This window comes from Pseudopodoces humilis, chromosome 6 (genome assembly GCF_049639895.1).
Source record: "Pseudopodoces humilis isolate 2021_Gansu_Grassland_sample_001 chromosome 6, ASM4963989v1, whole genome shotgun sequence".
Classification (NCBI taxonomy): domain Eukaryota; kingdom Metazoa; phylum Chordata; class Aves; order Passeriformes; family Paridae; genus Pseudopodoces; species Pseudopodoces humilis.
The window spans coordinates 18385132-18410740 of record NC_142205.1 but is presented as its reverse complement, the minus strand read 5'-3'; the positions used below and the strand labels follow the sequence as shown (position 1 = coordinate 18410740).

Sequence of the window (25609 nt, the reverse complement as noted above, 5' to 3'; positions counted from 1 at the left end):
CCTGGGGAGCCTGTTCCAGTGCCCAGCCTCCCGCTGGGTGAGGACTCTTTTCCTGATATGTAGCATAAACTTCCCCTGACACAGTTTCAGGCCACTCCCTTGGGTCCTGTCACTGGTCACCAGGGAGAAGAGATCAGTGCCTGCCCCTAAGCTTCTGCCTGTGAGGAAGTTGTAGACTGCTATGTCTCCCCTCAATCTCCTCTTCTCCAGGCTGAACAGACCAAGTGACCTCATCCACTCCTCATATCTTCAGTATATTCCCCATCTCCAGGCAAGTATGGTTATTGTTAAACCACTCAGTATAATAATTTTACATCTCACAAAAATAGGTCCCTATTTTTCCTTATTCACAAATTCACTTCCCCACAGTCCTAGCTCTTTAGTAAAAGGAGATGTAGGTCTCATGGATTCTCAACAGAGAGGACAAAAATGCATTTTACCTCCCTTTGGATGAGAGGTCAGACTGTCGTTGGAGGGGAGGGCAAAAAGCAGAGGTATGACAAAGACTTAGGGTAGAGCCCTCATTTCTCATCCTGACATTGGAAGAGGCCCTGAGCTCAACTACTCTGCCCTCTTGCTCATCCTTGCCAGAGACCATAGTGACAAGCCAAGGAGCAAGACCTCCAACAGACTGAGGAAGCTGCAGAGCCTTTTTTGCTGTCACTAGACATCTGCCACCCTTGACAAGGCTCAGCTTTGCCTGTGCTGGCACCTGGCCCTGACTGAAGCCCTCTGCAAACAATGCTGTCTCCAGCATCCCCCAGCTCTCACTGGAGTGTGGGCCCTGGAGCACTGGCAGCCGTGGCTGTGGGAGTGTAGGAGCTGCTGCTGCTGTCCTTGTGGGCTAAACCTTTGGCTCTGACAGGATTTAATGCCAACTTCATCTGAGAAGGGCTTTAGAAAATCTGTGCAAGCAATTAGGGGATGAACCGCCTCCAAGGAAACTTTCTCCCTAACCCTTATTAGTAGTTAGAGGTTGGCCACAAAGCAAGTAGCTTTACATTCTCAGACTTACAGACACCATTATGATGGACGTCCTGACAGGACCCAATTCAAAACAGATACACGGCGCTTTGCTCGGTAATGTGGGTGCGCTGGTTTGCGTGAGGTACCAGTGCAGCAACTCTGAACGGGATTGACACAGCTTTATCTTTTCTAAGCACTGGTCTTTAAGAGATTAAAAAAGAAGTTTTTTTAATCTGAAGCCAAAATTTTGACAAGACTTCAATTTGCCCTGAAACCAAATCCAGACAATCTACAAACATTTGCAAATGAAATCTGTTATGAAAAGTTATAAAAATAAATTTATTTTTGAGGGTTTAAACATATTGTTATTGACATTTTGAGCAGCAGTGTAGCAATGCTGTCTAAAAGGATGTGTACTGTACAACGCTCTCAATATTCTATGAGCTGATTCTCATGTTTTATTTTATAAGTGGACAGCTGTGTCTAAGTCAAGGGAGAAGCCCTTTACAGATCGGGAAGCCTTCTGTTTGTACCGTGACACATTTTTTACAGAGTATTTCAACAGAATTTCCATTCCACATGAAGTTTCAAACTGTTTTCACTCTGAAGGACAGCAATTTGCAAAGTGACAATATTTTCCATGACAGGGAAATCCCAGCTTTTAACTAATTTCTGTCCCAAAGCAAGGAACTGTGTGAGTGACTCGACTCCTTCCATCTCACTCCTAGCCCCAGTGCCACCTCCTGCATTACTTACTGTTGCTTTTCAGCACAGGATTTGTGTCTCCAAGGTTAGCAAGTATGATTCCAAGTACAGGATTAGGGAGATTTCATAAAATGAGCAAGCCATATTTTTGGAGGTGTCTCTCTTCAGATCAGAATCACACTCTAAAGCCAAAGTCACAGCCCCAGATTTTATATTCTGTGTAACCAAGCCCTGCATTTTCCAAGTCATAAGAGTTATTATGACCTGGTCTTAAAGGGAGTTGGGTCCTGAGCTGTGGAACTATTTCTCAGATCCTTTTATTTGCATGAACAGCTTCATCTGTAATCATGCTTGCACCATATGCAAACTCTTGTTTGCAATTCATATAAATTATTAATTCACGGCTCAAGCTGCACATTTCCTCTATTAGTCACATTTCTTGGAGGCTTCTCATTACTACAGCATATGGAAGTCGTCTTTCCCTATGATGATGTGCAGTGATAAATTGTGGGAATCAAAAGATATGTAAAAGATGTAATTTAGGACCAAACTCAACATAGAAATTTCCCTAGTGCAAACCTTGTCAAGCAAGCAGCAGAGTTGCTGAAAGTTTACATTGCTACAAGCTTTTTCAGTGTTTGGAGACAATATATTTTCATCTGGTCCAATACTGAGTAGACAACAGGAGTTTGAGAACTGTGTATAGGGACTAATTGAATAGCTGAGAGGAGTTAATGGCTCAAACGCAGTTGAGGGCCATTAATTGTGGGCAGCCATTAATTCTCAGACAACACCCAGTGTCAGAGTTGTTACTCTTACGAATAGTTGTTTAAAATCTTGTCTATGAATGTTTTTAGGGTTAGGTAGTTATAGTCAGCACATATGGGGCATTTCCAGAAAATGAACACTCTGTATGTTGGGCAGATTGCTTATGTCAGCTCTCTCCATGGCTCTCGTTTGCTAATACATTTTGAATGATGAATTGTGGCTTATGTTTTTATACACTCCCAGTATTTAAGTTACATCTATTGATTTTCAGCAGCTTCTTTGTGTGTGTGCGTGTGTGTGTGTGCGCGCCTATGCAATCACCTTTAGGAGAGTGTATTGCAGAAGAGAAACCCCATGTTGATACATCTGACATGATTTGAAACAACCAAAGGAAAGAATTTTAGGTAAATCACAAATGAAATTGAAAAGCTCCCAGCGTGTCTTAGGTTACGTGAATATACAAGGACAAAGGAAGGTAGAGCAAGCAGCTGCCAACAGCCGTATCAGCAAGGTATTTTAAAGGCAGTTGCAAACATGCAAACACATTCCTGTTGGTCACACTGCAGACTGCTCCAAGATGGGTACAGGACTGGTAAAAAAGTGCAAGTTGAAGGAACTATGAGAAGCTCAGGAAAAATATGTTGGCGTCCAATTAAGACCTCGCCAATGATGACCTATATAATGCTTTTATGGATTGTATGAAATGAAGATGTAGTTTCAGTTCCATTCTCAGCAAAGGCCTATTTGCATCACCTAAGTCATCATCAGAGAAGATGTTAATATGACTTCCTTGTTGGGGAAGCCAAGACCTAAGGGACTATGGAAAATGAAGCTTCCTTTTCCTATTAGAGTTGTTTGCTTCAAGTTGAGCTGGAAAGATACTGGTAGTGAAACAAAAAATATTCCTGTCCTATGTATGTCTCCCAGGTGTCTCAGCATGCTTACTTAGCAGCTTTCATGACTGCAATATCCATTTTTAATGGGCATTTTAAGAAAAGAAAAATCTATTGGTTTTTTGAATATGACTACTAAAGCCAGCAAGCAGACATATAAAAAAGAAAGCACATGAACAGCTGCAGATGTAACCCAGGCAGCCAAAAGACTAGTGTGAGCTTATTCTTCCAGAACTCAAAGCCTGCCAGAGGATATCCTCTTCTCTCCTCTCCTCTCCTCTCCTCTCCTCTCCTCTCCTCTCCTCTCCTCTCCTCTCCTCTCCTCTCCTCTCCTCTCCTCTCCTCTCCTCTCCTCTCCTCTCCTCTCCTCTCCTCTCCTCTCCTCTCCTCTCCTCTCCTCTCCTCTCCTCTCCTCTCCTCTCCTCTCCTCTCCTCTCCTCTCCTCTCCTCGAGTCTCCTCTCCTCGAGTCTCCTCGAGTCTCCTCGAGTCTCCTCTCCTCGAGTCTCCTCTCCTTGAGTCTCCTCTCCTCGAGTCTCCTCTCCTCGAGTCTCCTCTCCTCGAGTCTCCTCTATTTGTTCCTACAATACCATAGATTCTGATGGTTTTCCTCACATAAGAAAGTAAAACTCAAGTTACTGGTAGGAAGACTTAGAAGTCTTACTGAGATCAAGTTTCTGTGAGAGCAAACCAGTCTCCAATATAATGTTATTAGTAATTTTGCTTTCTCTGAGGGCAGGACATTTTAGAAGCATTAGATTGTTCTGTAGGGCAAACTTTTATCTTCTGCACATGGAAAACAGAAGGGTCAAGGAAAGAGGTAAGGAAAGAGTTTAATTGTCAGATAAAATTAGATACTTAATTCACCCTTATAAAACACATAGACAACCATGCAAATCTGAGAGTTGTGTATTTCCATGACAGTGAAACTACCTCATCTGCAGATGCAGTCATGGATTTTATGCACACCTGTTTGCACAACAGCTCAGATTCTTGATCTGATCACTGCAATGAACTTTTCACAAGCAGGTCCCTGTGCATAGGTGCATTTTTTGATAATGCGGCCTCTATGTCTTTTTCCAGAATAGTTTTACAGTTTCCATGAACTTTGCTCAAAAATGTGCCAGAAGACTTCCAAGTAACAAACATGCTTTTGCAATTTACTGAAACTTTCCCCTTGTGTTCCAGAGAAGCAACCTCCCCATTAGTCACCAGAGAGACACATGAGCCAAGGAGGAAGGAAAGGGAATCAGCTCGTAAAATCAGTCAATTCCCTTCTTTAGTGTCTACACTTAGTCATTAAATAAAAAAAGAAGTGAAATCAAAACTTTTTTTTTTCCAAATGGGTCATTACTTCAATACAGATTGAATAGATGAGGATTATTTGCATCTTGATTTTGATCAGAAATTTTTGTAATCAGTTGCTTTTTTCTGCACTTCATACCCCAGCGAGGGCTATTGTGCATTTGAGGTACTCTGCATCCTTCCAAAGGAATGCAGTCTCCCAGGTATATCCTTTTACACTTCTTTAAATGACCAATGAACTATATTACCCAATAAGCAAGGGGGTTGGAGTATTTTTGCCAGATACTAATTTTATTTAGAAAAAAACTGAGTCAAGGCCAAGGCACAAAGTTCATATCTAAATCAAATTCATTTTCCTCTAAAGATAGAATGTGTTGCAGTTTGAGGTTTCCAGCTGACTCTTCTTTAAAATGGACATTTAAATATTTGCAATTGAGCCTGCTTGAGTTCTAGGCTTGGTTCAGTTGGGAACTGTTAATGTAGATTTTGCAAGCTGTGTCACATGGAAGGACAAACAAAGATTATAATGTGTCTTTCAGCCTCAAGAATATGGCAGTCAAGCAGAAGTTGAATTTTCAAAGTAAACTGTCAGTTGATGCATGATGAAATGGTAATTCCTGTTCATTTCCCACTGCAATGTACTCAAAGCCCAGGAGTGACATTCCAACCTTACTTCCTGCAAGACAGTACTGTACTTAGTTACACTGTGTAGTATGAGTTGAACACTCGTAACCCACAAATTCCCCTGCAATTTTTCAAGAATAGTCAGTGATAGGTAGCAAAACCCAAGCACATGGCTCCTTTCTCTTGAGTTTTTCTCTGAAACCTTTCTCCACAAAATCACTTGAAAGATTTTGGCAGGGGCAGGAAGAGGGGGTTAGCTCCTGGATGCTCACAATATTGAACTGTAGAAATCCATAAAATAATCAGTGTTACATTGTCAGAGCACGTACTTTCCATGCATCTTGGCCAGAGAAAATTTTAAAAGGCTTTCCGGTGCCAAAGCAGTTGAATTAAATTTAAAAATAGCTAAATTTAGCCATCCCTCCAGATCTCAGTTTCTGAGTATCATCTGGCTGCAGATGGAGGTGCAGAAGGACCCTCAGTCATGGGTCAAGTTATTGTAAATCAGCTGAGGCCCTGGAAATACCTGGCTGCACACTTTTAGTTTGGCCAAATGAGGGATAGTATGGCTTAGTTTAGCCATCTTTTCTTGCAGGCAAAGCTACATCAAATTTCCTTACATTTTCCATGGGCTAACAGCATTCACGCTGGATTTACCACATTTCAGCTGACAGATGGCAACTTATTAAACATCAGTATGCTGATGAATATTTTGAGCCCACAAGATTTCTGAGACTTTGAAAAGAGGTAATTCCTAAAGTATGCTACACAGCTTCCACCTACACTGCTGGCTATATGTTTGCAAATGCTTTGTGGGTATGAGGTACCATATTTGCAAAACCAAGCAGACGTGGCACTTCAGTCCCTCTCTCCTCCCTCCTGCTTTAACAAATTATCATCCCACTGAAACAAGCAGGCTGTTTGGCACAGTTCTAAGTGTGGTTACATAACAAAGCCAAAAAAAGCAGCTCCCACAAATCCAAACCACAGATTAAGTCCAGTTTTAGAAGATAATACGTACAGTAGTGACAATGAGAATTAATGCCATCAGAAGGAACAACTCTCAGGCTCCATTACTCACAATAATTATGTTATAGGCTCATATGTAAATATTTCAAAATACAATTAAAAAAAAAAAAAAAATATATATATATAATAGTCAGGATGGCATTTTCCATTTATATCTTTTCCCCACATCTATGAGCTCACACTGGAGGTCAGCAAACTAGTTTGTACTGGGCATTCTTTCACTAACCTAAAAGCTGTCTTTGGAAGCAGTACTTAACAGCATTTTGTGTTTATATACACAAAAAATTGGTGGAATAAGGAAAAGTAAGAAAGGCCGTAGGCTTCAGAACCAGTATGTCTTGAACTTCTTCTGGAATGGTCAAAAAAGTGCACCCATAGAATCTTAAGTAGCCTTTGCTGGCCCAGAATACCACTGGGTTCCTTTCTCACTCAGGCACACGTATTTTAGAGACAGATGTACAGCCATGTTCCTCTTCATGTGGGTACTGAGTAAAAAGTGTTTGGAGATTTTTGGTAGGTAAAACATTATTTTTCTCACTTCATTTGGGAAATGCTTCTCATTACCTTTTCCAGCAGTTTGAAATGAATCATGGAAGAACTGTCTGGTTGTCAGATAAGCTGAATACATGGGGCTCCTGAAATGTATCCTCAAGTGGAACTTGACAATCACCTAGAGGTTCTTTGCCGTTTACATTTGTTTTGTAATTTTGCGTTATCGTTATTAATGAGGCCAAGAATGAAAACTAAAAGCTGTGTGCTTTGTTCATAGGAATTAGAACAAGAATGACATGTCTTTGGCTACACTTGAATGGAACAGTAGTTGAGAATATAATCAGAGAAAAGAACAAGAACTTTCTGAGGCTGTAAACAATGATATACACAGGCTTAATAAAGTGTCACATGTGCCTTGAGAATCTGGTCCTATTATGTGCATTTATTTTTCAGTCCCAGTGGTTGATGTAGGAAAAAAATCTGCAGCTACCATTTTTTATGAAATACTTGATAGCTCTGGAATTGATTATGAATGACGACAAAGAGAAATGAGTTTCAGACATTCCAGAAAGAGAGCCATAGTTCTCATTCAAAACAAAACAAAAAAACCCTCTCAACAAATAAAGCAACCCATTTCCCCAACCCTAAAGCTAAATTGTAGTATATGAAGCACAAGACCTGATTCCTTATTATTACACTAACAGTAGTCTTAGATATGTAGGGAGCTTGAGTGGTAAGGACTAGACGGCCTTATCCAGGACAATTTCTGATCATTTTTGAGTCTACACAACTCTTAGTCTCTGAGAACAAATCACAGAATGAACCCATAGAGGGTAGCTGCATAGCTATTTAAAACCAGAATCTTCCAATGGACCAGAGACCAATAGTAAAGTAGTATCTGTAAGGTTTTCACTGAAAGTGGTCAAACAGAGAAAGCACACTGGCTGAACAAGGTACACACCCTACAGATCTTATGCACAGGACTGAACACTTTGGAATTGCTGATGGGAGTGAAACCAACATACCACTTTTCTGGTTTGATTAGGATGCTACCAAGCCAAAGTTTCACCACTGCTTCCTCAGTGCTTTGGAATTTTCTCACCAAACAGGTCTGCTTCGGAAAAGAATCTCATCACTGAAAAGTTCACTCACAAACAGAGTACAAATAATGCCTTACCCAGTAGCCCAATGACTTGATGTTAATTGTCATCAACATGTAAATTCCCACCTGCATACACTGATAGGAAATTCACCATAGTTCAGAGGTAGCTCAAGACCAATGAATCTGACAGACAGAAACCACTCTTTTAAAAGTGTTACACAGTTAAAACCAGAATCAGAAGTTCACTACACAAAACAGCTCATCAAGCCAGGCAGTTTAACTACAGTGTTGGACTAAAGCCCCGAAACCTGTGAAGAATCATCAAGATACAGGACTGGTAAGATCAAGTAAATGCACATAGGGAATTTATGGTTCATTTTTCAACAGATACCATTATCTGTTTCATTCCACCTCATATCCACATGGCAAAGCTTAAGAAAAGTGCAAAAAAATTAGACCCATAAAATATGAATCAGTTTTGTGGCTTTCTGTATTGGTAGCAATGCAGAAGAAGTTTGCCTGCCAAAGATGGAAATAGTGCCTCAGTCAGAGAGATTCACCTATCAAGCTCCTTGAAAAGTAAGTAGTTTTTCCACTCCTCAGGAAGGAAACATTATCCCTGTAGATGTCTGCAATTGCCGTCTCATTTCTGGGCAAAATGATTAAAAACACAGTAATCAGAAAATGCCAGCAGCATACAAGTGCCAGCTTTCTGGAGGCCTCACAGTCAGGGTTCATATCAGGACACAGAATGGAGACTGTCTTTTTTGCCTCTCTGGCCATCACTAATATAGAAAAAACCCTGATACTCCCGTATAGAGCAATATGTAGGAGTGAAAATGCTGGATTCAGAAAGAGGTCACCCTGCTTGTGGTACCTGCAATGTATTGTTTAAAGCAGAACTCAGAATGGTATGTAATTGTATCTTTTGTCCAGGCCTTCACCTGCAAGGTCACACATATCGGTTTTGTTAATCTCTGGTGGATAGTCCAAGGAGACAGACGCATTGCTGATGACATTGCAAAGACACTCATTCTCAACAGTTACAGCTCTTACTATTATTGAAAAGACAGAACACCAACAGGAATTCAGCTCTTTGGTAAGGTATGGATGACTGACTCATGCTAAACTCCAACAAGTCAGACTTGGTGAGACTGGGAAAAATGCTTAAGGGCCTGAAAATACTCCTGAAGCTTTAAGAGCTATCACAGCCATACGGTACAATAGGGTACTGACCGATGTCCTCATAGGTGTGGATGGCTGGAAACCATCTCTTCCCTCCTTTAGTCTGCTGAAAAACTTGTTCCTTACCTACTTGGTGAAGATCAACCCATACCTTGGTCAGATCAAAAATCAGGCAGCTCCACTTGCTGTAGCAAAATAAATACAATGTTTAGCCACTGACACACTTCCTCTGTCCTCTTTCTCATGGACTCAGAACCCTGTGTCAAGATGTCCTTCCAAAAGCTGTGGAAACTGGTTTGAAAACTGGAAGCTGGTTTGAAAATTTTTCCTAATTTCTAAAGCAGATGACGGACTGAACTCCAGAAACTAAAAGTAATTCTGATCAGCAAGCCTCTGCAGCTGCTTTATCCTCTTGGCCAATGCAATCAATGCATCAAAACCTTCCTCCCCATCATGGATCTTGTCTTAAATAAAACCCAAACAAATTTCCAGCCCTGCAAAGAAGCACCCTGAGCACTTAGGGTTTTCTAATGAGTATAGCAATCTACCATGACATTTACTAGGCACTTTGATAATGTTTAGAGATAGCATTTGCACATCATGGTAATAGACAGTGATACTGATCCCATAAATAGCCAATTTTGAAGAGGAATAAAAACAGGAGTGTAGGCAGTCAGGCAAAAGAGTCATGCTAACAAGAACAGCAGAATAAACATGGGGGAAGCTCAAGGATAAGGAAAGCTTTTTTTACTCTTGTGGAAAGAAGGTGGTCGAGAACAGAAAGGCAGAAGAACAAGCTTATCAGGATGGGTTTCTCAGCTGAGTGTCCTAAATACTGCTCAATTTTGTGGTTAGATATAATGAAATTTAATGTTTCCACTAGGAAACTTGGATAGTTCATATCACTTTTAACATGGACAATCCTAACAATGAAAATAGAAGAGCAACAGCCTGTGTATCTGGACCAGAGTTTCTGCCATTCTGGTTATTCAGAATGGCTGGAATGGGCTTTGAATGTGTGTCCATGATTTAACAGCCTGGAATCTAAGCTGACCTTTCCCCTTTTCCTTCTATTTTTTTAAACAGTCCCCCAGCAATTCTCAAGAGGTACTCCTCTTGCACTGTATACAAATCACCATTTCTGTGCTCCTAAGAATTAAGCACTGACTTCACTGCATGGAAAGTCTTAAAAAAATGCGGAGGTGTGTGTGGGGGAAGTAATTTCAAGTGATATTCCAAGCCCCTCCTCCCTGGCTCCAAAGAGTAATTACTTATCTGGAAAAAGAAACAACTCTGTTTTTTCATTGTGGCTTAGGACCTCAGGCCTGGTTTCATGTTTCAGATTATGCTTTCTGTGCCTTTTGGAGATTCAGAATAGCAAAAAAACCACCCTTCCGAGAGAGTTGCATCCTATAGATTCAAGGCCTTTTGAAGACATGTATGACTTGCTGCCCCTTTCCTATTTTCAAATGAAAAATCTAGTGTTATGATACCTTATGATCCTACCTAATTCTAGTGGTAGTGGCATGGCTGGCTAGAATCCCAGACCTTTAAAACAGGGGCCAAAATTCTTTCTTCAGCATATTATTTCATGTATCAATTAGCAACTTGTAAGTATTGCAGTTATGGTTCTACCATTTCTTATATTCCAGTGTGGTGGTCCAAGAATATGGATACACCAGAGCAATGGTGAGATGCCCCACAAGGAGAACTTCAACATCACCCACCATTCTGAGAAACAAAACAAAGCAAGGCAACACTTTATAGAAACAAGATGGCCTGAGATCAAAAATTGGAACAGGAGAAAAATTCTCAAATTATGAGAATAAATTGAAGAATAAAAATTTCCAAAACTAACATGATCAAGAAATTATCTGCAGCTAAGGAAAAAAATTATTATAACAGTGACTCAGTAACTTGTCTTTTCAATATAATAATGAATCAAAATTAAATAAACTATGAACTCTGTAAATACTTGTATCTTCATTTCCACATGTTAAAAGAATTATGGAAAGAAATGGATATAAGTTAAATAGAATTCTATAAACTGTTACCTCCTTTATTTGTATATTCTTGAAATATTTAATATAGGAATTGCCAGACTCATTTAGACACAAGGTCCATTTAGGCCAGAACACTTCCATTTATGTGTCCAGCAGGAAAGGTTTCAGCAAAGGGCACAAGAAGCCTCACAGAAAAAAAAAATAAAATTCAAATGTGGTATAATTTTAGCCTCAGTTTCCACCCCAGCTCTCCATATACTCTCTTCTTCATCACTTAATAAAATATGTGGGTCCTTTTCAAAAGTCTGAGTGCTCTTCAGTATACTGACAATAAGAATCCATACTGCTATAATTTTTTTCAGCAAAAGACAATTTATTAAAGAAAGCATAAGAAGATTGAATTCCCAAAGCTCTGAGTAGGACATCACCTATAAATCCCACATACAGATGCCAGCAGTAACAGATCGTAGCAAATAGACTGTACAACATCAGATCCCACTGTCTGCCCTCTGCTGAGAATATTATAGACCAGGTGATTGTCTCTGTGAAGTCTGGGAATGCTTTCAATAGTGCAAAAGCAGAGACACAGACACACCTCAGGTCTACCATATGTGTAGAACAAATACCTGGTTGATTCTGAAAAGTTCAAAGCTCTTAAAAATTCTGGCAATGTACATTTCACTTCTGCTTTACTAAGGTAAGCCAACAAAGTGCAAAAGTGACATCTCACTACTTCAAATAATTCTTTCCTATTTCAGTAACTCAGATAATTCAAAATGTTTCATTGATCTCCAACAGGCTGCCTAGAGACAATCATGAAGATTCCTATAAAACTTTGCATATTGTCATAACCTAAGATACCCAGAGGTGAAAACTCTTAGTTCTTAGTCTCTTAGGTCTTTAACTTTGAAAAGTAAATAAATCTCAAAAAAAAAATCCAAATTATCACTCCCTTTTCCTTATGAAAAGTCAGATAACTCACCCACAGCAACAACAGGACTAGTTCACCACATAAGTAAATAAACAATTCCTCATTCTTTTTGATGCCTCACATCTGAGTTACTCTTTCAACCCTCCAAAACAATTCAGCCCTACCTAATGACAGTCAAGAGAAAGTCAAAAGCTGCTTGGCAGGTGAGCTTTATTTTTTCCTTCCATAGGTGCACAAGGGTCTTCTTGTTCTTAGAATGATGACACCAGTGCCACCAAAGTGGCATCATCACTTTCCCCTATGTGTTACTGAATCTCAACAGGTATTGCATAAAAACTTGCTTCAATCACAGCTATCTTGCAAGAAATTCAACTTCTGTCAACACTGAAGATTTAGCCTTTTTTTAGTGGAATATGCTACCTTTAGTCTACCTCCAGAAAATGATGGGACTTTGTTCTTAGATTTTCTGAAATCTTCTGGGACCTACCATAAATTGCAGTTTCAGGGAGCTGTTTGAAGGATTGTGAACCAGGCTCTTAAAGAATAATGCAATATAGTGACAAAGTGACCTAGGCAGGGACAAAAATTACAGGGACAACTGAATAAAGATGGCTCTTGCTCCTTGTCTAATACTATGAGTTCATATCTCTAGCTGAAGCCACAATAGTTAAGTGATTTCTTCTTCAACACAAATAAGTTCACTTAAGAAAGAAATTTATCTCAGAAAAAAATTACTTCCTTTCTTGAAGCCATGAGAGATTCCAGTCCCATGCCCTTGCAAGCTAAGAAACACACAAATCCTTAGAACAAATAAAACAAGAGACATCAAGTTACATAATTCTTTAATAAAACACTTAAATGTATCTGAGATTCTTAGGGAGAGTTTTCTAGTAGCTTGGTCAGTTAACTGCATTTGGACTCAACACCTTTTGCTTCACATTTTCTCTGCTTTCCACATTGTGATGGCAAAATAATTTTTATTCAAGATCACTGAAACTGGAGACTGTTTCTACTGCTGCGTGTGAAAAAGAAGGAAATATATCCTGAACTTCAGTTTCTGACTAATGGGGCAACAATTCAAAATCTTCCCATTTCAGTCCTGAATGCCCAAATTGTTTCATGGGCATTTTGGCTGACATAGGTGAATGAAATAATCTGAGGAATACAAGAGTGAAGCCTTCTAACACCAGCCCAACATTACTGCCAGTAAAATGTCTGGATCTTCAAAACTGAGGTTCATCCAAAAGAAGTTTAGGGATTGAGCTAAAATATCTCTTGAATCTTTTCACAGAAAGGTTTAAAACAAAATCCAACAAAATATTTCAAGTTGAATTTCATTTGGGTTTTTGCTCATTTCATCCTGCTATAGAATTTAAGAAATTTAGTAGAGTTATGGGGATGTTTCTTCCTTTACTTTTTTCATGTCTATTGTTTAACGTACTCAACAAACTTCCTTCCAATTGGGAAACCTAGGGAGCAACAAAACATCATGACTCTGGTGCTCTTGACAGCCATGAAGTTATAGAACAGGAAATTAGCTCTTTGTATGTGATGATAACTGGACATTATAAAATTTTATGGTACATTTTCTTAAAAAAAGCAAAGAAATAAGAATACAAAACCAAATATTTTCCCCTTATTTTTATATGAAAATTCATTTAATGTCAAGCCCCATGATGGAATTGCAACAGGACTTTAAGATTTAGTTTTAAGTAACTATTTTTTTACCTGCTGTATTCACTGCTTTTGGATCTGGTGTGCATGAATTTTTCTTGCACAGCACTTGCAAGAACTTGAGCTGAAGTTCAAATGGCTGAAGGCATGCGAGGATCAGGACAGATTTTACATTTTAAAAGTGAAGTGGTAGCAGCTAGGACAGTGTAATCTACCAGACCACCAGGGCCCACAGATTTCCAGTGTGTTGGGGTAATTCCTAGATTAATTTCCTAACAATTACTTTGTCTCATATTTGTGTCATTCTTTATTTCTGTTATCTCTATGTCCCTCTCCTTTTTGCTCCCTTTTCTTTACCTCTTTGGTCTTAGATGGGTGTTCCTCACATTTTATCAGTGAAATGCCTTCAATACAAGTAACTTTACTGGTGTCAGCGTTAGTTAACTGTATTTTAAACATCTACAGAAAAAGTAATATTAACAGTATCTCCCTTTGTGACTATTGTGAAACACAAAGTATTTCTCCAGAGCAACACAGCCCAAGGTCTCGGTACTATTGCTTTTTCATATTGATCACAGTTCCTTGCTGCAGGAATTCTACCTAAAAATTTATTAATCCCTTGCTTTATTCTTCTTATTTCTCTCCAAAAAAGGAAATAACCTATTTCAAGAGACCAAAGATTCCTCACTGCCCAGGAGTCATGACAAATTCAGCCCTGGGGAGGAGCAGTGGCTCTACGTTAGCCAAAGTATACACTGAAATGCTGTTCTGGCATTTACAGTTTCCAAAGAAGTGTCATATGACAAAGATGTCACTTGGTACTTGATAGTTTAATCAAACCCTCAGGGACAGAAGACATTAATTATCTCATAGTACAAAAACATTATTCCCTTCCCAAAGTGACATCATTTCAGTATGACAAATGCATCACCCTTTCACTTTTCTGACTGGAAAGCTAACACCAAGTAGTTCATCAGGAGTATCATTTCATCTTTAACAGCATTGTTTCTTGGGTGAAAAATATTGCACAAATGAAGAATACTGCCATGAGCACAGAGGTGAAAGTCAGGTCTCTGAAACAGATTGAGGCCTCTCCCATCCTGCCATCTTTTCCTTAGCAGTTGTTAAGCAGCAGGTTATTCTCAGGTCCTACTTACCTAACATTAGGATCCTTTTACCTGTCTACAGGTGTTTAGCTCTATGTGAGATCACTTTTCACATACTGGATGCTTGACATTCTCCTTGGTTTTCCATTTAAATGTGCTCTGCTGAGGGGCAAACTCAGTCTGGGTTTGCAGGGAGACCTCAATTCAAACTACCACAAGCATTTTGATATATCCACAAGGCCAGGCTGATGCTGAGGACTTGCACTCACCTTTAAGAAATGGCTCTGTTTGCTGCCTGGCCAGATGATAATTTTGTCTGGCTGGACCCAAGGGACATCAGCATTCCTGAAGCATCTCTAGCTGTCCAGGAACACAGCCAGACTCCAGCAGTCACCCTCTTCTGGCAGAATCATTACAATCCAGTATTCAATTAAATTCCAGGTTTATGACCCAGAGAAGGCCCTCGGGGAGGCCTGAGCATGGAGCAGGCAGGTGTGTCAGTCCCCAGGCCCACAGCCAGACAGCAGCTGCCAGCGGGACCCCTGCACAGGCTGGAGCTGGAGAGCCAAAGCGGCCCTGAGGGCATTGTCACCCCCAGGGCTCCCACATTTCACGCTGTCCAGGACCCCATTTCATTATCCCCTGGGGTCACTGCTCTCTGCCCCAGCGGCACCGCAGCAGGACCAGTCTCCAGCTCCCCCCAGCCCTGCCAAGCCACAGGCACCATGTCCTGGTCCAGCCTCAGCCTGTCCCTGGGAGTGCCTGGTGCCCAGGGCTGGTGCCCCCCAGGCTGCCTGCTCCTGGCAGGGACGGTGAGACAGAGCCTGGCTGCCGGGCTCGCCAGCAGTAAGCAACACTACCATCAGCACTGTCCAAAACGGGGGCTCCTGCCAGCAGCCCGTCAGGCAACAAAAGCATCCTGGCACCATTTTAGGGGAGGAAAACAGAAAGAGCTCTTGGAGCTGCGGTAAAGTGCCGACAGCTACCAGCATGGCTTTCATTTATTTCTGAGAATGTCCTTACATGCAGCCATTACTATGCAAGGGGTACATTTCATTGCAAACAGCTCAGTTTTTCTTTTAGCTGGAGACTTCTTGGATATTTCAGAGTGTCTGGTTAACTAGGATTTGCTGAAAATGGCCATTCCAGTGGTTATGGTCCATGGTGCCTGGGTCAGCACCCCTGCATGAAATCAGCAGATGTCATCCTCATGGAAACCCTGCAGCAAAGTTTCAGTTTGGGAATAACCCTTCTTGGAATGACTGTCCCCTTGAGACAGTGAGAGAATGTCTGACTCCCAAGAGCAACAAAAAGCTGTCACACATGATCCTCTGGAAAGCTGTGCCCTTAACAAGCACACAGACATTTAAACAAGGTGCAAGATTGGGCTTAGAGAGTATTTGCACAGAGCAAGCAAGAGACACAGCACCCACTCCCAAGGAACACTACAGCTTCTGGCTGCACTGTGCAGACCCTGCATGGCTCCTCAGTAGCATGCTTGGGCAGAAGAAACAAAGAACGAGGCACAACAGACTCTTAGTCATAAAGCTTAACAAGAGGTGAATGAAAGCAGGGTGAAAAGATGGATTTTTGTCTTGACATACAAACACAGAGGTTTCTTCCCTTCATATGGAAGTGAGAGCTTGGTCATGCATGGTCAAATATTGTTATGGAGTATCATATCCCCCACATTCACCCACTCATACAAGCTTGTTTTATACCACAGACCTGTGATGCTCTCTGGCACACTGACTTTTCTTCACATAGCTGGCAGACATCATAATGGCATAATGGGTACTTTCACAGTGGTTTAGTCCCCTACCCAAACTTTTTTGAGTGATAGTAGAGAGAAGAAAGGGCAAATACCATGAATCAGAGTCTTCAGCAATTCTGCTTTGCATGTAAGTTTGGACAAGTTAGAAAAGGATTTCCTCTCCTACACAGTGCCATTTTCTCCTCGTTCATATCTGTAGGTTTGTCCAAAGTTGCAATCCTATGATCTCACAACCCGCAGTTTTACCTTCGCTTGTGTGTCACTGTTCAGTTCTGCATATACTACCTTGTTTGCTCCACCTACCTACATGACCTTTAGCTCCACTGGTCTCCTAACTCAAGCCCATGCCATCTTGGCATAAATAGGCCACTGAACTGCACACCAGCACTCATCTGTCTAGGAAGCCACCACGCTGACTCACAGGATTTATTATAAGGTCCATTGCAGACAGATGTTTCAGCACTCAGGGCCAACTGGAAGCTATGTGGCCCTTTTAGAGAAGTGTTAAGTCACAGCTGCAAGTTTATGAGTTGGGCTTTGCAACCTGCTAATTACAGGCATAGCTGAGAGAACATATAGAAGAAGCTCCTATGTGCTAGTGAGTGACCACACAGCTATAGATACAGTAAAAGGAAGTAGCAATAAAAAAAGCAACATACAAAAATTTGCTGGAATGAAGATCCCTGGTATTTTTTACTTTGATGAAGTTCAAAAATGGTAAATTCAACATTATGAAATCCAGCAATGAGGAAATAAACATGTATCACTGTGATAAGGTTATTAATCATGGAAGACTGAAGGTCCTGTTTGAAATGAACAGGTTAAGGTAATAAAGACTATCAGTGGAAAGTGAAACATCACAAAAAAGCTGGGTTATCAAAATAACTGATTTTTCAATGACAGCTTGATCTGCATTAGTGGGGGAGAAAAGTGTTTTTTGACAAGTAGCACCTGTAGATCAAAGCAGACCACAGTTTATCCTCTCTTTTATTAGATTAAATCCGACTATGTGTACCAAGCCTCAGGTATGGAGAAAAAATCCAGTTTCAGAGGATACCAGCCAAAGTATCCTCTGAGCCTTTGGAGCCTTCCTAGATTCTGCCATGCTCAGATCTCAAAGCTTCATTGGTGGTTCATCTAATGCCACCCTTCTTTCTCCTCATGTTTCCCAGCATTTGGTACTGTCATTAGTGATTAGGATATATTTAATGTTCAGGTGATTTAAATTACTCCTTCATGGCTGATAGCCACCTCCTTCCCACCCTCAGCTAAGATGTAATACTTCTCAACAGACGAAAAGCATGAATGTCTTGTCTGGACTATGATTTGCTTACACCCCCCAGAGATGTTTTAGGGTGAGGTATTTTACTTTACCCTGAAGTTAAAAAGGAGCAGGCTTTTAGATACAGACTTACTTCGTTCTGTCTTAGGGAAGAGAGGGATAGGATAACATAGGATTAACATGTGCATTATCTTACTTGTGCTTGGCACAGACATAAATTTTTACTATTCTTAAACTGTTCAGGTCCCTCAACACATGGAAGAGGAAGTACAGTCTGTTCTCTGTGATTCCTTCCATGTCCTGACTACCTTGTAGCTTCAAGGCTAGTGCTTTAAATCTTTAACTTCTTTTCTTCTAATTTTCCTCCCCAGAGTCTCTTTCCTCTTTCAGGCTTACCTGTAAAGCATATCAGGAAGTGGTGGTAAGACCACAAGTCTCAATACTTGAATTACTAGCCAGGCATCAGCAAGTATCTGCCTACACACAACTAGACATCTGCAGGAAGGAAGGGGTGAAACCACTTTAGATTGAAATCACAACCTGCCTGGATGTAGCTCACTGTGTGTTGTAAGCAAAAATGCAAAAGATACATATAACTTGCCAAAAAAGTCTCTGTCTTACCACTTAATTGTACATGGCAACTAAGGGAGCCCAAACTCTAAAAATCACTTTAATATAGGAAGTCTCTTATGGGATGAGGGACCTATAATACAGTGTACCATCTTTATATTTTCCTATGCACTTGAAGGATATGCATCTGGAATGGTTACACATTTTCAGTGTATAAAAACTAGTTGTATATTTGCTAGGCAATAGAAGTCAAACTATTTAGTGTCCTGCATCAAAAAGCATACTTAGATAATCAAATTACTTATTTAACACTAGCCCATAGAATACAATTTCTGACAGGTCCTGATCCAGCCTCCTCTCTCAGATTCCAGTGAAATCCACAGTCTCGTGCAGCCTTAGATTAGACTTGAAGAACTGCACACAGCAAAACAATGTGTGTGGGGAAAGGGCAGGAGAGCTGCAGCCAGCACACTGGACTATGCTGTCTGACAGCTTTCCAGGCACAATGCTGAAATGCCCTGAAGGTGTTATAAAGTGATACCATGTAAGTAAGGCCACTAAATGGGTTTGATCTATTCTGACAGTCCCAGTTCTCCACAGCTAGAGGGAGGGAAACAAAGTGGCATATGGAACAGATCTCTAGGCACAATCCAGTTTGCCCACCTTATTATTTCTTCTGGTTTTTGTTTTCTTAACACAGGCTTGGAAATTTATAGTATTTCTTTCTTCCATATCATAGCTGAAGATTTACATTCTTCCTCAATGTGGTCATTTGTCATAGATATATTTTGGGTTCGTATCATCTAAAAAACAACAACAACAACAAAAAAACAAACAAAAAAAAAACACCAACAAAACCCCAACAAATCCCATATCATAAGCATTGTTCAGTCCCTCCCAGGGTCAAGCAGTCTTGCAGGGCAAGTGATTGCATGGGGAGGACTCCATGATGTGCAGACCCCATCTGTGTGTGCAGCACAGGGCCAGAAGCGTGCTGAGCCGCAGCTCCATTCCACTGAGACACTTTCCACATTTATTGTTCTTGATTAGAAAAACATCCCAAATTGTAGAATTGACATTTAAGACTGAATAAAGTTCCAGTTTGGTTTTATCAGGGCAAACTTTGAAATAGATCATCTATTAGCCTTTGTTACTGTATTTCTTTTACGAGTGTGAGTAGGAAGAACATTAAGGAAGGCTATAAATCAAATGCATACTTCTGGTGAGTGCAGGAAATCCTTTATGTTTCATAGAAATAGAAATAAATGTGGACCTATTCATATTGTCTCCATTTTAAACATCATCTGAGCTAGTATTTCTAGAAGCAAAATTATCAGAAGAAAACAAAGGAAAAAAATCCCCCCAAAAATACAGTGGTGACTAAAGCACTAATTAAAGGCCATTGCCTCCTACGCATATAAGACAGAACAGACAAAAAACCCCAATATTTTTGGTTTTTTTGGTTTTCTGGGGGGCTGGGGGATAAAAGAAACATCATTTTGCTAAGATGAAGACAATTCTCTTAACACTGATAGCGTGCCAGCATGTCCACTGGAAAATAATCTGCCCTTAGTGACTAATTCCCAACAGAAAACTTGGCTACTTGCCAAAATGTACATATCCCTTCATGTATGCAGGAAATCATTTTCAGCAAACCCAGAGCTGGCCTAGCAGGATGGGAGATCCTGAGCAAGGCCCCACTGATATATTCCATTGGAATGGGTTAAAAGACACTCACAGCAGCATGTAGTGGATGACACCAGCAAGAATTTAAATATGCAGCATAATGGTAAAGCAATTAATAAGAGCAGTTGCTAACAGTTGCACAATAGAGAAGTGTTTTAAAATTCCTGTGCTCTTTAACAATAATGCAGAGAGACGCTGTGAAGGGAAAGGCGGGGGGAAGCCTGGCATGGAAGGGACATTCCTTCAGTTCCTCTCAAAAGTCTGAAAAAACCTCTGGATAGGAAAATACCACTGAGCAGCCAATTCTTTCCACATTTGGCCAAGCCCAATGCCCAAAATACACAGAACACTACTTCACTTTGAAAGGATTGCAATACTCCTATCTGAGTCATCTGAAAGCAAATAAAATGAGACCTAAACAAATAAACCTAATTGTGCATGGAAACAAATCCAGCTCTCCAGCTTGGCCACGGCTTTGTTTTTGTTAGTTTAAAGCCTACATATGCAGTTTTAGTGGCATCAGGAGTTATACAAATATTGACAACAAATTGCCAAATGCTGTTTTTTTCCCTTCAGTGCACAGTGTAAAGAAGCTGGGGTAATGCTTCTAGGAACCTTCCTCAGTGCTGTGAACCAAATTACAGCTTGATGGGATCCACTCCAGCCTCTTCTCTGAAGAGTAGACACTAATGAGATTGAGGTTGTTGATTGTTATCGTCAGAGACTTATTTTTCACTCATGAACTCTGCTGAACACAAATCCAGGCTTTCGAAACGTAGCTCAAATGTTTGCACCATAGCCAGGGCATTGTCACATGCTCTGTCCTCCACCCAGTGATTTGTTGCTAGTTTGTGTCATCCTTAACCTGCTTCTGGTGGTTTGGCCAGGAGAGAAACAAATAATTATGACAACTGAGAAAACCAAGCTGCTCTCTGACATCCTTCTTTTAAAATGCTACTTGTTGGCTGTGGAGAAGGGGCAGCCACCTTGAGATAGCAATCACTCATGAAATCCTGCTGTCATCTGCCAAAGGTATATTTCCATCAAGTTGGTCTGAATCCTTAGCAGCTTGCTAGGAAAAATGAAAATATGTCAAATCTTGATCTGCCACAAGCCAAAGTTAGAAAAAAGGTATTTACATTTGACTTTAAAATGAAGCCCAGACTTTCCTCTCATAGAGAGCCAATATATTAACACATTTTCTTCCTCTTTGCTTCACGTTCACAAGACACCTACAACTTTTATTATTCTATCTGGCTGGATAACAAGGTTTTCATTTTGCAAAACCATAAATTTTTACTACCAGCAAAAAAGAAAAAGAGGAATTTTAGAACTGGATAAAGACTCTGAGAGTTTTCACACAAAGAAGCCACAGAAATCAGACTCATTCATCCTCCTCAGGAGTCTGACAGTTATGATGCTTATCTACAGTACTGGAGAAATTAATTGATATTTCTGTTTCTTCTTATTCATCCAGAGAACTTACAACTTTGTCTTGCACATCTCAGTGATCACCTAATGATCAGGTCATTGAACACCCTACCATATAGGTCTCTTTCTCTCCTTTTTATCAGAAATTGCATTCTACACATAAGAAGCTCCCCAAAGAGTTGCATCACAAGTACTGAATTTTCATGAAAAGTTTTAGGGTTTGGTGTTAAGATCCCCAGCAAAAAAAGTTCTTTACTAATTGTAAACCTCGTAGTTTTGCCTGTTATACTATCCACTCTTCAGTTATTAGTGTTACCTGCTCACTATATGCAGGAAGACCTCAGTAGATTCAGGAAGCCACATGCAGAAGCATCTGCGAAGGCTTTCTGTACTGCATTGCTTACCACAGTGCAAGCACCCCCGAGCACTTGCACAGTAAAGGGTGGATCCCTAAATCAGTGAAAGGCATAGTGGAAAGGCATGAGAAATTGGGGGGTTGTGAGAAAGTGAAGGAAAAAGGATCCTCTCTATTTCACTAACTCTGGACCTTCATAAAAAAACAACACAATGCTTGGGACTGTTCGTGCTACGAGCAAACACTGAAATATGACAAGGCATCAAGGCGTGTTGTGTTACATGATATTCAGGCAGCTGCTGAGATGGCAGCTTCAATCCACCAACTGCTGCAATGAAACAAATCTGAAATGTAAAAGCTAGATTTCCACCAAAATATTTCATTAATATTACATGCATCTAAGTCAGGGAACTCAGACTACTAATCCCCACAGCTACCCTAAATCAGCCCTGAAGGACAAAGTAACAGTGCAGCTGCACAGACGGGGGCTCAGAAGGTATTCTAGGTTTCAGTTTCTTGACTGAAGTATGCAAAATTTCTCTATCAATGTTTTGTTGGCGTATTTTCTTTGAAATTTGTTGAAGGGGGAAAATACACATTGTTTTTCAGAGGAATCTAAGTATGAAATGACTGTATACCAACATATGAAGATAGCCAGATATAGCCAAACTTGTGTGAACACCTACGGGTGGAAAGTTTCACCCTGAGGAACAGACCTCAGAAATATGTTTTAGGTCAGAGAAGGAGAAGAGAGCTGAATCTTCTGTCCTTGACTGAAATTGAGAACCAAGGAGCTTCCACAGCATATGCCACCCTTGAAACTTGGCCTGCACTTATAACAACTTGTTGCTGAGAAGCCCCACGGCCAGTCTATCAGCACAGGGTCAGTTGGCATAAGCACTCACAGCAACAGAGCCTTCCTTGCTTATTCAGCTAAAATACCCTGCAGGTCCCCCAGCATGAGGGAGGAGGCTGACCTACCCCCAAAAGTCACCCACCGAGGCAGAAGAAAGACATACTTCCAAGTGAAAGAAGAGAGGAAGCAGGTGAGAAGGTTTTGTCTGACTTAGTAAAACTTCTTTTCATGGAGATGTCCATTCAAATCACTTTCAAATTTCCCTGGATTAAAGCAATAGGAAATAAGTAGAAAGGAAAGCAGCATCTGAAGCTGTCCATAAAACAGGATACATGTGGGTAACAGATCGGCGGATGTAAAGGGCACCTCACCAGCCCGCTCTCTCCTCACGTCTCTTTTTCGCACACACCCACTCTTCCTTGGGCTGGGCACCTGCTTGTCCACTGAGGCAAGTCAATTAAAACCAAATTAAAACTATAATTATCACAGATAGGAAGGAGACTCTCACAGCTACTACTTCCATCTGGAACTGCACAAGGGCACTGAGTGTTGTCCCTCCTGGCCCTCCCTCCCTCTGCATCCTCCAAGTCCCACAATGTGGGGATGTCAGTCTCCCTCCACAGCACACAAACTGCCCACGGGCATGACAAGGCAACTGTCATTTTCCACCCTGGCTGCCACTGTGGGTGGTCATGTTGGTGTCTGCCTGCATTTGCACGGTACTGGATGCTGTGGAGTGTACAAACTGTTCCATATGGCATTTGGAGGGAGAGAGACATGCTAGCAGCGCATTACAAAGCTGCATTTATGTTACCACATAGACCCCCGGTCTGTGTTTGTCTTAGCATGCCGATTAGAAAGATAAATGAGAAAAATCCTATTTCTCAGTTCATGAAAGTACAGTAAGGTGGCTGCTAGCAAGACTATGAGCTTTATCTTGGGGCTTCTACCTGTCATCCTTCTGCTTTGTATTTGGCACATGCTTAACACCCCATAGGTCTTAATTTTTCATTTAAATACCTTTTACTCCTTAACTTTCTAGGCTACCTTCTTTTTAATATCTGATCTTTTCCAGCTAATTAGTTGACTGGTATTTCTGAGACACTGTCAAGTTATTTACCTCGCTGAAGTGACTTAAGTTCCTCCCCACACGCCCCCATCCACCCCCTGTCTGTCTGGTTTCCCCCTCTAGTCTAGCTGAAGTGACAAACTCTATCCCCTAGCCAAACATTTGTTTTTACAAGGTATTTTTATACCATCACCTCTTCCCTGCATCTCCCCCGCCTACCCACCACAAACATATGCTGTGGTGGGAGGACATACTGGTTTCACATAATTTGCAATGTTAAGGTGACAAATTTCCCCTCCTTCAAGTATTTTTTTTTTTTTAAATCTGGTTTTTAAAATGCAGATGGTAATGGGTTTGTTCCTCTTTGCCTTTTTTACACTGTGCATGGTGATGTCCTTCACTTAGAAGTCAGTGGGAGAGAAAACAAAAACCATTTGACTTATATTATTCAAAATCTATTTATGCTATAATAAGATACAAAAATAGACAAAAATAATATTGTCTAGGTTGATAGACTTCTTTTATTCATCCCAAGAAAGACAGGAATTATGATAATTTCCGAGAAAGTAGGCAAATGTAACCACTTTACTGACTTCATTAGCTGGGCACAGTATGTTTTTCTCTGTATTAAAATCCACATGCAGTCACATTCATGCAGTAAAAACAACCTCAGGCGCTCTAAGCTTCAGGCTCAGAACCATGGAAAACATGACTGTGGCCTTCATCATACCCAATTAGGGGTACATGTACTCCGCAGTGATTCTGGTGCAGTGGATAAATGCCTAAGCCAGCTTTAAAGCAGGCAGAAACAATCTAGTTAAAACAGCACAGAGCCCAAACTGGGCTCAGACACTCTAAATATTTACCATATTCTGAGCTGGAGGTTGCAGGGGCATGCATAGTACTACAACTGGAGAACTTCCAGTACCTATATTCACCACTGCACAGCAGGGACTGACTTGCTAAACATCCTAGTCATTCTAGCAGCATACATGCATGGCCAAATGAAGATTGTTTATAGAAACACTGATTTTATATGGCAGAATGACTGAAAAATGCTTTTTATATGGAGACTGCATCTATTCAGCACACACCATTAGACTTTTTGAAGTGGGATAAAGTTTTATTCCTCGTCCTAAGACTAAACTGAATACAATTCCAGAATGTAAATCTAGATTTTAATTCCTATTTTATGCAGAAATTTTAGTGCAGCATGAAACAACAAAAAAAAATTATGCATCAATAATGCATCCTTGTTAATTTAATCTTGTGACTTTGTCTCATATAAGAAGGGCAAAGAAAGATAAATTTGAAAAACAAAACAGGGTAGGTCAACTCACTGCCAGCAGCAGGGGAACAAAATGGGGAAGTACTAAACAGTGAAATTCATTTATATTGTGCAGCAACAAACTCCAGAGGACAAATTGTTAGCAGAAGGAGCCACTCATAGTACATGCAAAGCTTCTCTCAAATCAAACAGATACGTCACTGTGGGAAGCCAAGGAGCAGAGAGAATAAAAGAGAGAGGAAAAAAACCCTCTCCACAGATTGAAAACATTTTGTAGTTAAGGGACTCCGAGTAGACCATGGGTAGTGCCTTCGGTTTCACTGTGGTTCTAGCATGGTCATCTGGGGGAAATATCTTCAGAAAACCACTAGGGGTGAGCTAAGTAAACAATAAGGGAACAAGCAAGTTTCTCAGTCAAATGTGTGTAAGTTGGAAGCAACTGTTTATTCCAAGAATTTTCCCCCTTTTATATGTTGAGGAAAAATTAGTAGAGGACCACTAGACCATCAGGGAGGAG

The 25609-nt window shown here is 40.6% G+C and overlaps 1 protein-coding gene across 9 annotated transcripts in view; it reads right to left on the bottom strand.

Annotated features, from left to right (window-relative positions):
* The window catches only part of LOC106629130 (uncharacterized), an 84502-nt gene that overhangs the window by 45906 nt on the left and 12987 nt on the right, over positions 1-25609 (bottom strand). Inside the window, exon 6 of one of the 9 annotated variants that reach the window (XR_001332296.2) lies at positions 19077-19210. The exons of the other annotated variants lie outside the window; for them this stretch is intronic. The gene's annotated coding sequence lies outside the window, so the exon portion shown is untranslated. Of the gene's footprint in view, positions 1-19076; positions 19211-25609 lie in introns of those variants that run through there. 9 annotated transcript variants of the gene reach the window in all.